Source organism: Cervus canadensis, chromosome 23 (genome assembly GCF_019320065.1).
Source record: "Cervus canadensis isolate Bull #8, Minnesota chromosome 23, ASM1932006v1, whole genome shotgun sequence".
In the NCBI taxonomy this organism is placed as follows: domain Eukaryota; kingdom Metazoa; phylum Chordata; class Mammalia; order Artiodactyla; family Cervidae; genus Cervus; species Cervus canadensis.
In genome coordinates, this window is record NC_057408.1 from 56,240,132 (window position 1) to 56,255,320 (window position 15,189).

Consider the following 15,189-nt stretch of genomic DNA (forward strand, 5'->3'; position numbering starts at 1 on the left):
CAGGCAAGAATACTGGAGTGGGTTGCCGTTCCCTTCTCCAGGCAATCTTCCTGACCCAGAAATCAATCTGACATCTCTTCTGTCTCCTGCACTGACAGGCAGGTTTTTTATCCCTAGCACCACCTGGGAAGCCCCTTCCAAAGTGTACCATTTTGCATTCCCACCAGCAGTGAAGGAGGGTTCCTGTTGTCCTACATCCTCACCAGCATTTGTTTAGATATTGTTTTGAATTTTAGCTGTTCTGATAGGTGTGCAGTGGTATCTTGTTTTAATTTGCAATTTCCCAGTAATATACAACATTGAGAATCTTTTCATATGTCTGTTTGTCATCTGTGTATCTTATTTGGTGAGGTGTCTGTTTAGGTCTTTTACTCATTTTTAAATTGGGTTGTTCATTTTTTTTTTTTTTTTACTCTTGAGTGTTAAGAATTCTTTGTACATTCCATACTTGTTTTTGTTCATGTACTAGTGCCTACTGAGTGATTGAAGAAGTGAAAGCAAAATGACAGATAATTCAATCTGTGGCTAAAGATTAGTTATTGAAATAAAAAGTGTAAGAGTGAGTTGAGAAGAGAATATTAGGACCAAGACTGTGAGGATTTCTCTCATTTAAATGCTGGATAGAAGAAACTCTCCAAATGGATGTTTGGAACATAAAGCAACTCGACCTCATTAACCATTAGAAATGCAGATTATAACCACGCTGAAATAGTACGACACACCCACCAGAATGGTTGCAATTCTTGGAAAGGATGGAATTACCAAGTCTGAGCATCTGGAATGCTCATACTCTGAGGGAACTGTAAATTCATACAAACAACTTGGAAAACCAGTGGCATCAATTAAAGCTGAATGTAGGGGGGTGGGAGGAGGTTCAAGAGGGAGGGAATATATGTGTACTTACAACTGATTCATGTTGTTGTACATTGGAAACTAACACAACATTGTAAAGCAATTATACTCCAATTAAAAGTAAATTAAAATTGTATTTAAGTATTTAAAATATATGATTAAAAATAACAAATATTTAATACTGGGTAGAAAAAAAGCTGAATGTATTTACATTTTATCACCTAGCAATTCCATGATTAGTTATATAGCCAACTTACTGATATATAGAACTTCATGATTCTACTTACAAAACATTCAAAACCAGGCAAAATTAATTTCTTGCATTAAAAGCCAGGATAGTCATTATTTCTAGAGAAAGGTACTAACTTGCAGGGGGACGGTCAAGGTGAGGATGAGTCTAGCTTCTGGCATTTCCTGATCTGGGAGTTGGTTATGTGAGTGTGCTCAGTTCATGATGATTCATCAAGCTATTCACTTTATGGTTTGTGAGCTTATGTTTATACATTAATTAAAAATGTATTTAAAAAGAAAAAGAAAAATTTGGAATCCTCCAAAAGGAAGTCACAATGCTTTTTTCCATCCCCTCAATGCCTGAAAAACTGTGAATCTATGAGCCATTATAAGAGCAAAGGAATTTGTTTGTAAAAACTTGTCAACCGTTTTTAGTCTTGATGCTTCAACTTAGAACCTAATACTATTGTCAAGAAGAGACTTACTTGATTGTCATGGAATGATAAAAATATTTGGGAAGTTGTCTAGGATGTTTTGGAGTAGGAAATGACACCCCACTCCAGTATTCTTGCCTGCAGAATTCCATGGACAGAGGAGCCTGGCGGGTTATATATAGTCCATGGGGTCACAAAGAGTCAGACACGACTGAATGACTATCACTAGGATATTTAATGGGTCAGGAGAGAAAACACGTGGGCCTCCAAATTGCATTCTGCTATCGGTTCTTATCAACATAAACTTCTTTAGCCAAGACAGTTGTAACGCATAAATGAAATGATTTATTGCCGGGATGCTTGCTCTTGGTGTTTGTAAATCCACTGTTGATGAATAGCAGAGTCACGAGGAGCTCTCAGCTGAGCTTTAGGAAATTGCTGAGAAATGCTGCGACAGTTTCCACCTCTGAAACGGGTTGAGCATGGAAGATTGTCCACAGGGCAGGGTGGATTCCCAGCTCTTCCGCTTCCTGGAGAGAGGTGATTATTAGTGCCTTGAATTGAGGTGACTGGGGTGAAACAATCAAATTCTAGCAAAACAAAAGTATGCCAGAATTCTGACCAGAAGAAATGGTTTGTGCCCTCATCCTGACACTGGCTATGTGACTGTGGGTCCTCTCTGCACCCTGGGGTCCTCATCTATAACCCGGGAGTGATTCTCCAGCTCCCTGGGTGGGATGATGGCCTCATCGATGTGAAAGCATTTAGCATGTGGTGTTCAATAAACATCCTCCTTGTTCCTTTCATAACTGAGAAATGAGGGGGAAAAACACGTGTTGTACAGACATAGAGAAGAGACTTGTGGTTGCCAAGAGGGAGGGGATGTGGGAGTGAAGGACGGGGAGTTTGGGATAGCAGATGCAAACTGGTATATATAGAATGAATAAATAACAAGGTTCTACTGTATAGCATGGGGAACTATAGTCAATATCCTGTGGTTAAACCGTAATGGAAAGAATATTTTAAAAAGAATATATATATGTGTATAGCTGTGAAAAGAGAAGCAAAAAGCAATGGAGAAAAGGAAAGATATACCCATCTGAATGCAGAGTTCCAAAGAAGAGCAAGGAGAGAAAAAAAAGCCTTCCTCGGAGATCACCGCAAAGAAATAGAGGAAAACAATAGAATGGGAAAGACTAGAGATCTCTTCAAATAAGTAGAGATACCAAGGGAACATTTTAGGCAAAGATGGGCACAATAAAAGACAGAAATGGTATGAACCTAACAGAAGCAGAAGATATTAAGATGAGGTGGCAAGAATACACAGAAGAACTATACAAAAAAGATCTTAGTGACCCAGATAATCATGATGGTGTGATCACTCACCTAGAGCCAGACATCCTGGAGTGTAAAGTCAAGTGGGCCTTAGGAAGCCTCACTACAAACGATTGAGCGGTTTCAAATCCTAAAAGATGATCTTATGAAAGGGCTGCACTCAATATGCCAGAAAATTTGGAAAACTCAGCAGTGGCCACAGGACTGGAAAAGGTCAGTTTTCATTCCAACTCCAAAGAAAGGCAATGCCAAAGGATGTTCAAACTACTGCACAATTGCACTCATCTCACATGCTAGCAAAGTAATGCTCGAAATTCTCCAAGCCATGCTTCAACAGTACACGAACCATGAACTTCCAGATGTTCAAGCTGGATTTAGAAAAAGCAGAGGAACCAGAGATCAAATTGCCACCATCCGTTGGATCATTGAAAAAGCAAGAGAGTTCCAGAAAAACATCTACTTCTGCTTTATTGACTATGGCAAAACCTTTTATTGTGTGGATCACAACAAATTTTGGAAAATTCTTCAAGAGATGGGAATACCAGACCACCTGACCTGCCTCCTGAGAAATTTGTATGCAGGTCAGGAAGCAACAGTTAGAACTGGACATGGAACAACAGACTGGTTCCAAATCAGGAAAGGAGTACATCAAGTCTGTATATTATTACTGTGTTTATTTAACTTATATGCAGAGTACCTCATGAGAAATGCTGGACTGGATGAAGCGCAAGCTGGAATCAAGATTTCTGGGTGAGATATCAATAACCTTAGATACGCAGATGACACTTACCCTTATGGCAGAAAGTAAAGAAGAACTAAAGAGCCTCTTGATGAAAGTAAAAGAGGAGAGTGAAAACGTTGGCTTAAAACTCAACTTCAGAAAACTAATATCATGGCATCTGGTCCCATCACTTCATGGCAAATAGATGGGGAAACAGTGGAAACAGTGGCTGACTTTATTTTTTGGGGCTCCAAAATCAGTGCAGATGGTGACTGAAGCCATGAAATTAAAAGGTGCTTGCTCCTTGGAAGAAAAGCTATGACCAACCTAGACAGCATATTAAAGAGCAGACTCATTACTTTGCCAACAAAGGTCCGTCTAGTCAAAGCTATGGTTTTTCCATTAGTCATGTATGGATGTGAGAATTGGAGTATAAAGAAAGCTGAGGGCTGAAGAATTGATGCTTTTGAGCTGTGGTGTTGCAGGAGACTCTTGAGAGTCCCTTGGACAGCAAGGAGATCCAGTCAGTTCATCCTAAAGGAAATCAGTCCTGAATGTTCATTGGAAGGACTGATGTTGAAGCTGAAACTCCAATACTTTGGCTACCTGATGCAAAGAACTGACTCACTGGAAAAGACCCTGATGCTGGGAAAGATTGAAGGTGGGAGGAGAAGGGGACAACAGAGGATGAGATGGTTAGATGGCATCATCGACTCAATGGACATGAGTTTGAGTAAACTTGGGGAGTTGGTGACGGACAGGGAGGCCTGGTGTGCTGCAGTCCATAGTGTCTCAAAGAGTCAGATGCAACTGAGTGACTTAACTGAACCAATATGTGTATAACTGAGTCACTTTGCTCTACAACAGAGATTGGCACAACTTTGTAAGTCAAATATACTTCATAAAAAAAAAAAAACACATGTTGTAATCTATATATTTTTCAGTAACATACACTTTTTATTAGTAGAATTGTTGCATATATAACTTATCCAAAGGCGTAATCTCCTGAAAAGTGCTTCATCCTCAGAAGACCTTGGTTCAAGTCCTTCTTGCCATTTGTTAAATATATGACCTTAAATAAGATACTTCCAGGGCTTCCCAGGTGGCGCTAGTGGTAAAGAACCCACCTGCCAGTGCAAGAGATGCAGGAGACACAGGTTCAATCCCTGCTGAATTTGATCTCTGGGTCGGGAAGATCACCTGGAGAACGGAACAGCAAGCCACTCCAGTATTCTTGCCTGGTGAAGTCTGTGGACAGTGGAGCCTGTTGGGCTGTTTTGCAGTCCTTTGGGTTGCAAAAGAGTCAGATACAACTGAGCATCTGAGCGCAAAAGTTACTTATGGTATGTGTTAAATTTAGTTTTTTCCCTTACAAAACAGCAAAATGTAACTAGTTTCCCTACAGGCTATTGTGAGGGTGAAGAGTGATGTGCAGATTAGTCAGGGGTATTTGTTTGCAAGTGAAGCCCCCTCCCCTCACCTCAACCACAACAGGGGGTGTACTGGCTCTTGCTGCCAAATTCAGGCCAAGGCAGAGGTGACCTGGTCATGCTGTAACTGCTACTGTGGACCCATGTTGGCACTTCTATTTTTCTGCAACAGACACCAAGAAAGAGGTCCAAGCTAGGCTCTCCAGGCGTAAAACCAACATTATCAATGCTGGGACATCCCTGGTGGTCCAGTGGCTGAGACTCCACGCTCCCAGGGCAGAGGGGCCAGGTTCCTTTCCTGGTCAGGGAGCTAGAGCCCAGGTATTGCAGCTAAGAGTTCTCAGGCCACAGTTAAGACATGGCACAGCCAAATAACTATTAATGACTGAATAATTAAATATTAAAAAAATAATAAATGCTGTCTCCTTTGAGAGTTTCCTAGGCACCTACCCATGCTCCCTCACGGTAAAGTCTGTGACCCTTGGCCATTTCCCTTTCTTCCCTGTGGATGTTGGTGGGGTCATCACAGCTCTTCCCCTCCTCTCTGAAATGGGGGGAATTGAAGCAATCTTGAGCTTTCTTGGACTGACTTGGACATGTCAATTCTTTGTCTCGTAAGGGTGAGTTTTTTTCCAGCAGACACATTGCTGGCAGACTAAAATAAGGGGTGCCTTTAGAGGGGTCTTGGTGTTGGGGATTGACTTTAACCCCAGTGCACTTCAGTCATGCTCTCCTCCTTATGCATATAAATGCAAATCAACCTGTTCATTTTTCTTTATGTATATGAGAAATAGTATCATATATTTGTATTTTACATATTTATGTTTTATATTGTTTATAAATATATAGTGAATAGTTTTTCTACAGGCTCACTGAAATCCTTATTAACTGTTACTATTCCTTGAAGTACAGCACAGTATTTAAAAGTACATGCTTTGATCTAGGAGAAAAATGTGACTTTCAATCATGGTTTCATCACTGACTGCTGGTCTTGAATATTTTAGGTTAACCTCTGTTTCAGGCTTGGTTTTCCTACGAAATTATCTCATATGTGGCATAACCAGTGACTCAGAGGTTAAAGCATCTGCCTGCAATGCGGGAGGCCTGGGTTCGACCCCTGGGTTGGGAAGATCCCCTGGAGAAGGAAATGGCAACCCACTCCAGTGTTCTTGCCTGGAGAATCCCATGGACAGAGGAGCCTGGTGGGCTACAGTCCACAGGGTCACAAAGAGTCAGACAGGACTGAGCGACTTCACTTTCACTATGCTGAGACATCTGGTCCATATATGCTTGCCTATTATTTTTATTATTTATTTGTATGTTCAGTCAGGCCAGGACCGTAGTCTTCTAAAGAAATGGATGCCTCAGATTCCTATAAGAAACTAACAATATATAAAAGAATAAAGCAAAATGTATCACTCAACTCAGATTGTCACAGCAAAGTACAAGAGGTGGGGGACTTAAACAACAGAAATTAATTTTCTCCCAGTTCTGGAAGTTAGGATCAGATTGGGGTTCAGCCAACTCCGATTTTGGTGAGGGCTCCCTTCCTGCCTTGCAGATGTCGTCTTCTCGCTGCCTTTCCTCCGTGTGTTTACAGAGAGAGTGAGCAGAAACCAACCTGATATCTCTTCTTATAAGGACACTAATCCTAACAGATCAGCGCCCCATCCTATGACTTCATTTGATCTTAATTACCTCCAAAAAAAAAAATTACCCTTCCCTGCTGGCTCAGTGGTAAAGAATCTGCCTCCAGTGCAGGAGACCAGGGTTTGATCTCTGGGTTGGGAAAATCCTCTAGAGAAGAGAATTGCAACCTACTCCAGTATTCTTGCCTGGAGAATCCCATGGACAGAGGAGACTGGCGGGCTACAGTCCATGGGGTCACAAAGAGTCAGACATGACTGAGGGACTAACACTTTCACTTTTCACCTCCAGGAAAGCCCCATTTCCAAATACAGTTACACTGGGGATGGGGCTTCAACATATGAATTTGGGAAGGGGACAGAATTTAGTCCATAGTATTAATACAAAAATAACAAAATTAATCTAAAATTGAATAAACTAGAAACAAACAAAAATTAACTGTACATTAAATAATTACATAGCCACATAGAAGAAATAATTAATTGAATTAACTTTTGAATCAAGCACTCTGATTGTGTACCCTTAGTAGACAGAAGAAAGAAAAAAAAAGAACTGCACAGAAATTGTGAATTTCCTTAGTAGTTTTGTCATTGAAAAGGTATTGATTTAGTGATATTGGAACTATTTTGTGTGTATTGAAGGATACATGTGTTATGTGTTGTTGGGAATCATGGGAAAGGGAAATATAATTAAGTCATGAGAAAGAAGAGCTGTGGTTGTATTAGTTATTCACAGGTTTATCTAGCAAGAATACTGGAGTGGGGTGCCATTTCCTTCTCCAAGGGATCTTTTCGGCCTCGGGGTTGAACCAGGGCCTCCTATGTCTCCTGTATTGGCAGGTGGATTCTTTACCACTGAGCCACCTGGGAAGCCCTGGTGTCTAAGTACTATTCCCTATTAAAAGGAATCAGGGCTGCTTAGAGAAGTAGTTGACTGCAGGTCTGGGGCAGGAAGTATTATAAAAGTGAATCTGAAACCTTTATTGGGTCAGATAACTTATTAAATATAAAGGGAAAAGATATCTTAAATGGAGAAGTCTGGTGGACACCACCTGCACTGAGTTAGCGTCACTGATAATGGGATAAATTGACATCTGTGTCTCATGCCAGGACGCAGTGGGAAGGACAGAGCATTACCTTTGTAGTTTTCCTGCCAAAACATTTAACCTGAATCTAATTAGGAGGAAAGAAGGATTCATAGCCAGATTGCGGAAGATATTCTACAGGATAACAAGCTCTTCAAAAATGCCAAAAATCTGAAAGATAGAAGGAGATAGGAAACTGTAGATTATGTAATAGAGGTCAATTAATATAAAGATAGTTATCATAATTGTTGTCACCTGATATGAAGAGCCAACTCATTGGAAAAAGACTCTGATGCTGGGGAAGATTGAGGGCAGGGGGAGAAGGGTATGACAGAGGATGAGATGGTTGGATGGCATCACTGACTCAATAGACACGAATTTGAGCAAACTCGTGAGATAGGGAAGGACAGGGAAGCCTGGCGTGCTTTAATCCATGGGGTTGCAAAGAGAAGGACATGACTTAGTGACTGAACAGTAACAACATGTTAACTACCTCTGGAACAATAATATTACTGTAATTTTATATAAGAATGTTTTGTTCTTGGGAGATACAGGCTGAAGTACTTAAAGGATGGTTAATTTACTTTAGTTAAATTTATATATATATTTCAGTACTTCCAGACTTCTGGATTTCCTGGGCCAAAATAAATTTAAAGATAACAATATACACACACATATAAAACAAAATAAACAGGGGAACTGATACAAAGCTGATGTAAACAATTTAAAAAACTCATCTATTATTCCATCTGTTATGTCATTTAAAATGTCATTTTAATGAAATAATGACCTCAAAGAAAAAGGCATTCTATTATCTCAGAGTGAAAAATTTTTAAGCAGGCTGCCTTGGTCCATGTGAACACACACATTGTTCGTGTGCACTGTGGACAAATGAAAATGGTGGCGGCTGGCGTGGCCCCTGGACAGGTGATGGGGGCCTCCTGGCGAGGAATCGCATCACCAACATTCTGGCCGGGCAGCTCTGCTTCCAGCCTCCAGGAGAGAGAGGAGGAAGTGACATTCTTCCTCCGGAACCTACCCCACTGGACAACTTGGAGAGTATGGGTCTTGTGTAGGGGAGCCGAAAGAGGCTGCTCAGGGCTCCCGCCCTGCTCCTGTTCTTCCGAATGCAGCACATCAGAATTTAGCCAGTTCAGTTTTCCCCCTTGGATGAGGTAAGATATGAATCCAGAAAGCAGTAAGCTGGGAACCTGTCTTTCCCTCACTTTTATGAATATGCTTGTGACATCTGAAGGCTGTCATGTTTTCCTCAGTCATGTCTAGATCTAACACGCCCATCTTTCAAACATCCTCCTTAAGCTGTGGGTTGGTTACTTGATTTTTTTTTTCACTTTTAAGTTTTCTTTATATAGCACTGAGAAGGTATTCACTCCATCTGTAATTTCTCAAAGTCTAGACTCTGAGATCACTCGAACTGTTTATACAGCTCTAGTTAGCGCTTGTTTGTGTGTGTTGTGTGAGTGTTTCTGTGGTTGTGCACATACGTGCTAGTCACTTCAGTTGTGTCCGACTCTTTATGACCCCAGAGACTGTAGCCCGCCAGGCTTCTCTGTCCATGGGGATTCTCCAGGCAAGAATACTGCAGTGGGTTGTCATGCCCTCCTCCGGGGGGTCTTCCCAAACCAGCGATTGAACCCGCATCTCTTACGTCTCCTACATTGGCAGGGGGGCTCTTTACCACTTATGTTACCTGCGAAGCCCACATGTATGTTAAAATCACGAGGCTGAAAGGCAGGTTTGCTTTCCTTGAAAATGCTTTACATCACGCGTGTTGGAGACCCTCATCTGCTGAGCAGTGGGATTTCCCTATTTTCCATCTTTCTCTTTCCTAGCTGAGCTCTCTAATCTCTGGCTCCTGAACTATGCAGAAATCAGGTCCTCCTGGCTGTCCCAGAGTGATGCTACCAAACGCCCTTCTGGCAGAGCTTCTCCTGACCCCAGTGTCTTTATAGGCCAAAGGTTCCCAGACAGAGCAGTTAAACGAGGATATCTTATATCTGATGATAGACTTATAAACAACAAGGAAAACAAAAACTAAAAAATCCAAACATCTCCAGTATTACTACTGTCATTCATAAAAGAAAGTATATTTTAATATCCACTGAGTACAGAAATCATAGTCTTGGGATAACTTAAGAGCCATGCTTTCAGCTGTGACATTGATTGAGGCCACAAGAAAATGCCACACCTGCATTTGGGAGCTCATGCCCAGAACCTCAGCCAGAGACAACCTTCAGTGTCTCCCTGGACAACGTACTTCTTGGGGTTTAGATGAGATACATTACTCAGGTGATGTCTAGTAATGGAAGCACAGCTATGACACAGTGTAAAAAGTGGGAAATTCTCTCAAAAAGGAAGGATGATGTCCAATGGGAGATGAGAGGACAGAAAAAGTAGAAAGGCTCAGGGTGCAGCCTAAGAAAGAGACTTTAAGAAGTAATGCAGTTGAGACCAAAGATTCTCAAATTTCAGTGTATATCAGCATCACTCACAGGGCTTGTTGAAACACAGAATCTGGGCTCTGATTCAGTGATTTGGGAAGGGGCCTGAGAACTTGCATTTAGGATGATTTCCCAGGTGATTCTGCTGCTGGTCTGGGGACCAGAGCATTAGAGATGCAGAGATTGGGGCTTAGGCAGAGGTGCAGAAGTAAGAAAGCAGAGTGGGTTGGTGCAGGTAAGACAGGCAGCAGGATTCTGCAGAAGAGTGAATGCCATGTGAAGGAGCTTGAACTTCTCCCAGACAGGCAATGTGGAGCCATGCAAGGTTTCTGAGCCAAAGAGTAGAATTTAAAACAGAAGCGCATGAACAGAAATGAAGTGCTGACACAGGCTACAGCAGGGACAGACTTTGAAAACATTATGCTCAGTGAGAGAAGCCAGTCACCAAAGACCACATATCCTATGATTCCATTTATGTGAAATATCCAGAGTCAGCAAGTCCATGGAGACAGAAAGCAGATTAGTGGGTACTAGGGGCTGGGGAGAGGAGGCGGTGAGGAACGACTGCTTAATGGGAATGAGGTTTCCCTTTTGAGGTGATGAAAATGTTCTGGCATTAGATCCTGGTGACAGTCATAACACTGTGAATGCGCTAAATGTCACCAATGGTAAGTTTTATGTTACGTGCACATTTATCATCATTTAAAAAAAAAAAACTCAGTGTCATATTTCTTAGAAAATTAGGTTATATCACAATGAAATACTCTAAATATAATTTTAACAGTTAAAATATGTAAATTTGTATATATAGAATAGTTATAAGCATTTCTTTTCTCAGCTATTTGTAAGGCCTCCTCAGACAACCATTTTCCCTTTTTGCATTTCTTTTTCTTGGGGATGGTCTTGATCACTGCCTCCTGTACAAGGTCACGAACCTCTGTCCTTAGATCTTCAGGCACTCTGTCTATCAGATTTAATCCCTTTAGAATTTATTTGCTTTGAATCTATTTGTTACTTCCATTGTATAATCGCAAAGGATTTGACTTACGTCATACCTGAATGGTCTAGTGGTTTTCCCTACTTTCTTCAGTTTAAGTCTGAATTTGGCAATAAGGAGTACATGATCTGAGCCACGGTCAGCTCCCAGTCTTGTTTTTGCTGACTGTATAGAGTTTCTCCATCTTTGGCTGCAAAGAATATAATCAATTTGATTTTGGTATTGACCATCTGGTGATGTCCATGTGTAGAGTCTTCTCTTGTGTTGTTGAAAGAGGGTTTTGCTATGACCAGTGCGTTCTCTTGGTGAAACTCTATTAGCTTTTGCCCTGCTTAATTTTGTACTCCAAGGCCAAACTTGCCTGTTACTCCAGGAATCTCTTGACTTCCTACTTTTGCATTCCAGTCCCCTATAATGAAAAGGGCATCCTTTTTTTGGGTATCAGTTCTAGAAGTTCTTGTAGGTCTTCGTAGAACAGTTCAACTTCAGCTTCTTCAGCATTACTTGTAGGGGCATAGACTTGGATTACCGTAATATTGAATGTTTTGCCATGGAAACGAACAGAGATCATTCTGTCATTTTTGAGGCTGCACCCAAGTACTGCATTTCTGACTCTTTTGTTGACTATGAGGGGTACTCCATTTCTTCTAAGGATTCTTGCCCACAGTAGTAGATACAATGGTCATCTGAGTTAAATTCACCCATTCTAGTCCATTTTAATTCACTGATTCCTAAAATGTCAATGTTCACTCTTGCCATCTCCTGTTTCACCACTTCCAATTTACCTTGATTCATGGGTCTAATATTCCAGGTTCCTATGAAATATTGTTCTTTACAGCATCAGGCTTTATTTCCATCATCAGTCACATCCACAACTGGGAGTGTTTTTGCTTTGGGTCCGTCTCTTCATTCACTCTTCATTCACTCCACTCTTCTCCAGTAGCATATTGGGCACCTATCAACCTGGGGAGTCCATCTTTCAGTGTCATATCTTTTTACCTTTTCATACTGTTCATGGGGTTCTCAAGGCAAGAATACAGAAGTGGCTTGCCATTCCCTTCTCCAGTGGACCACATTTTGTCAGAACTCTCCACCATGACCTGTCTGTCTTGGGCATGGCTCATAGTTTCATTGAGTTAGACAAGGCGGTGGTCCATGTGATCAGTTTGTTTAGTTTTCTGTGCCTGTGGTTTTCATTCTGTCTTCCCTCTGACTGATAAGGATAAGAAGCTTATGGAAACTTCCTGATGGGAGGGACTGACTGGTGGGGGAGGGGGGACTGGGTCATGTTCTGATGGGCTGGGGCCATGCTCAATGAATCTTTAACCCAATTTTCTGTTGAGGTGTGGGGCTGTGTTCCCTCTCTGTTGTTTGACCTGAGACCAAACTATGGTGGAGGTACTGAAGAAAATGGTGACTTCCTTCAAAAGGAAAACTAAAGAGCCTCTTGATGAAAGTGAAGGAGGAGAGTGAAAAAGTTGGCTTAAAACTCAACATTCAAAAAACTAAGATCATGGCATCTGGTTCCATCACTTCATGGCAAAAAATGGGGAAACAATGGAAATAATGAGAGACTTTATTTTGGGGGGCTTCAAAATTACTGCAGATAGTGACTACAGTCATGAAATTAAAAGACCCTTGCTCCTTGGAAGAAAAGCTATGACCAACCTAGACAGCATATTAAAAAACAGAGACATTACTTTGCCAACAAAGGTCTGTCTAGTCAAAGCTATGGTTTTTCTGGTAGTCATGTATGGATGTGAGAGTTGGACCATAAAGAAAGCTGAGCACTGAAGAACTGAGGCTTTTGAATTGTGGTGTTGGAGAAAACTTTTGAGAGTCCCTTGGACTGCAAGGAGATCCAGTCAGTTAATCCTCAAGGAAATCAGTCCTGAATATTCATTGAAAGAACTGATCCTGAAGCTGAAACTCCAATACTTTGACCACCTGATGCGAAGAACTGACTCATTGGAAAAGACCCTGATGCTGGGAAAGATCGAAGGCAGGAGGAGAAGGGGATCACAGTGGATGAGATGTTTGGATGGCATCACCGACTCGATGGACAAGAGTTTGAGCAAGCTCCGGGAGTTGGTGATGGAGAGGGAAGCCTGTCATGCTGCAGTCCATGGGGTCACAAAGAGTCAGACATGACTGAGTGACTGAACTGAACTGATAAGCATTTCAGGATTACAACTTTATATATAGAAAAAAGATCAGAAATAACTATGTGAGCATGTGTGTGTATTTTGGATGATGAATGTAATGTGATTTCCCTTGTGTTAAAGTTTAAAATTTTTTTCAATAAATATGCAGATGTGTGTGTGTGTACACACTCAGTCCTGTTTAATTCTTTACTACCCCATGGACTGAAGCCCACCAGGGTCCGCTGTCCATGGGATTCTCCAGGCAAGAATACTAGATTGGGGTGCCATTTCTTCCTCCAGCGGATCTTCCTGACCCAGAGATGGAACCTGAGTCTCTTTTGTCTCTTGCATTGACAGGCAGATTCTTTACCACTGAGTCACCTGGGAAGCCCTAATATGCAGATCAGTTTAGTTCAGTCACTCAGTCGTGTCCAACTCTTTGCGACCCCAAGGACTGCAGTGTGCCAGGCTTCCCTTTGTTGGCAAAGTAATGTCTTTACTTTTTAATATGCTATCTAGGTTGGTCATAGCTTTTCTTACAAGGAGCAAGCATCTTTTAATTTCATGGCTGCAGTCATCATCTGCAGTGATTTGGAGCCCAAGAAAATTAAGTCTGCCACTGTTTCTGTTGTTTCCATCTATTTGCCATGAAGTGATGGCACTGGTTGCCATGACATTAGTTTTCTGAATGTTGAGTTTTAAGTCAGCTTTTTCACTCTCCTCTTTCACTTTCATTGAGAGCCTCTTTAATTGCTCTTAACTTTCTGCCATAAGGGTGGTGTCATCTGCGTATTGAAGGTTATTAATATTTCTCCTGGCAATCTTGATTTCGGCTTGTGCTTCATTCAGTCTGGCATATTGCATGATGTGCTCTGCATATAAGATAAACAAGCAAGGTGACAGTATACAGCCTTGATGTGCTCCTTTCCCAATTTGAAACCAGCCCATTGTTCCATGTCTGGTTCTAACTGTTGCTTCTTGACCTGCATACAGATTTCTCAGGAGGCAGGTAAGATGGTCTGGTATTACTATCTCCTGAAGAATTTTCCACAGTTTATTGTGATCCATACACTTAAAGGCTTTAGTGTAGTCAGTGAAGCAGAAGTCGATGTTCTTCTGGAATTCTCTTGCTTTTTCTATGACCCAAAGGATGTTGGCAATTTGATCTCTGGTTCCGCTGCCTTTTCTAAATCCACCTTGAATATCTGAAAGTTCTCCATTCACGTACTGTTGAAACCTAGCTTAGAGAATTTTGAGCATTATTTTGCTAGTGTGTGAGATGAGTGCAATTGTTCATTAGTTTGAATATTCTTTGGCATTGCCTTACTTTGGGATTGGAATGAAAATTGATCTTTTCCAGTCCTGTGGCCACTGCTGAGTTTTCCAAATTTGCTGGCATATTGAGTGCAGCACTTTCACAATGTCATCTTTTAGGATTTGAAATAGCTTAGCTGGAATTTCATCACCTCCTCCAGTTTTGTTCATAACGATGCTTTCTAAGGCCCACTTGACTTCACACTCCAGGATGTCTGGCTCTAGACGAGTGATCACACCATCATGGTTATCTGGATCATGAAGAACTTTTTGTATGGTTCTTCTGTGTATTCTTGCCACCTCTTTTTAATATTGTCTGCTTCTTTTAGGTCCATATCATTTCTGTCCTATATTGTGCCCATTTTTGCATGAAATGTTCCCTTGGTATCTCTAATTTTCTTGAAGAGATCTCTGGTCTTTCCCCTTCTATTGTTTTCTTCTATTTCTTTGCACTGATCACTTAAGAAGGCTTTCTTATCTCTGCTTGCTATTCTTTGGAACTCTGCATTCAGATGGGTATATCTTTCCTTTTCTCCTT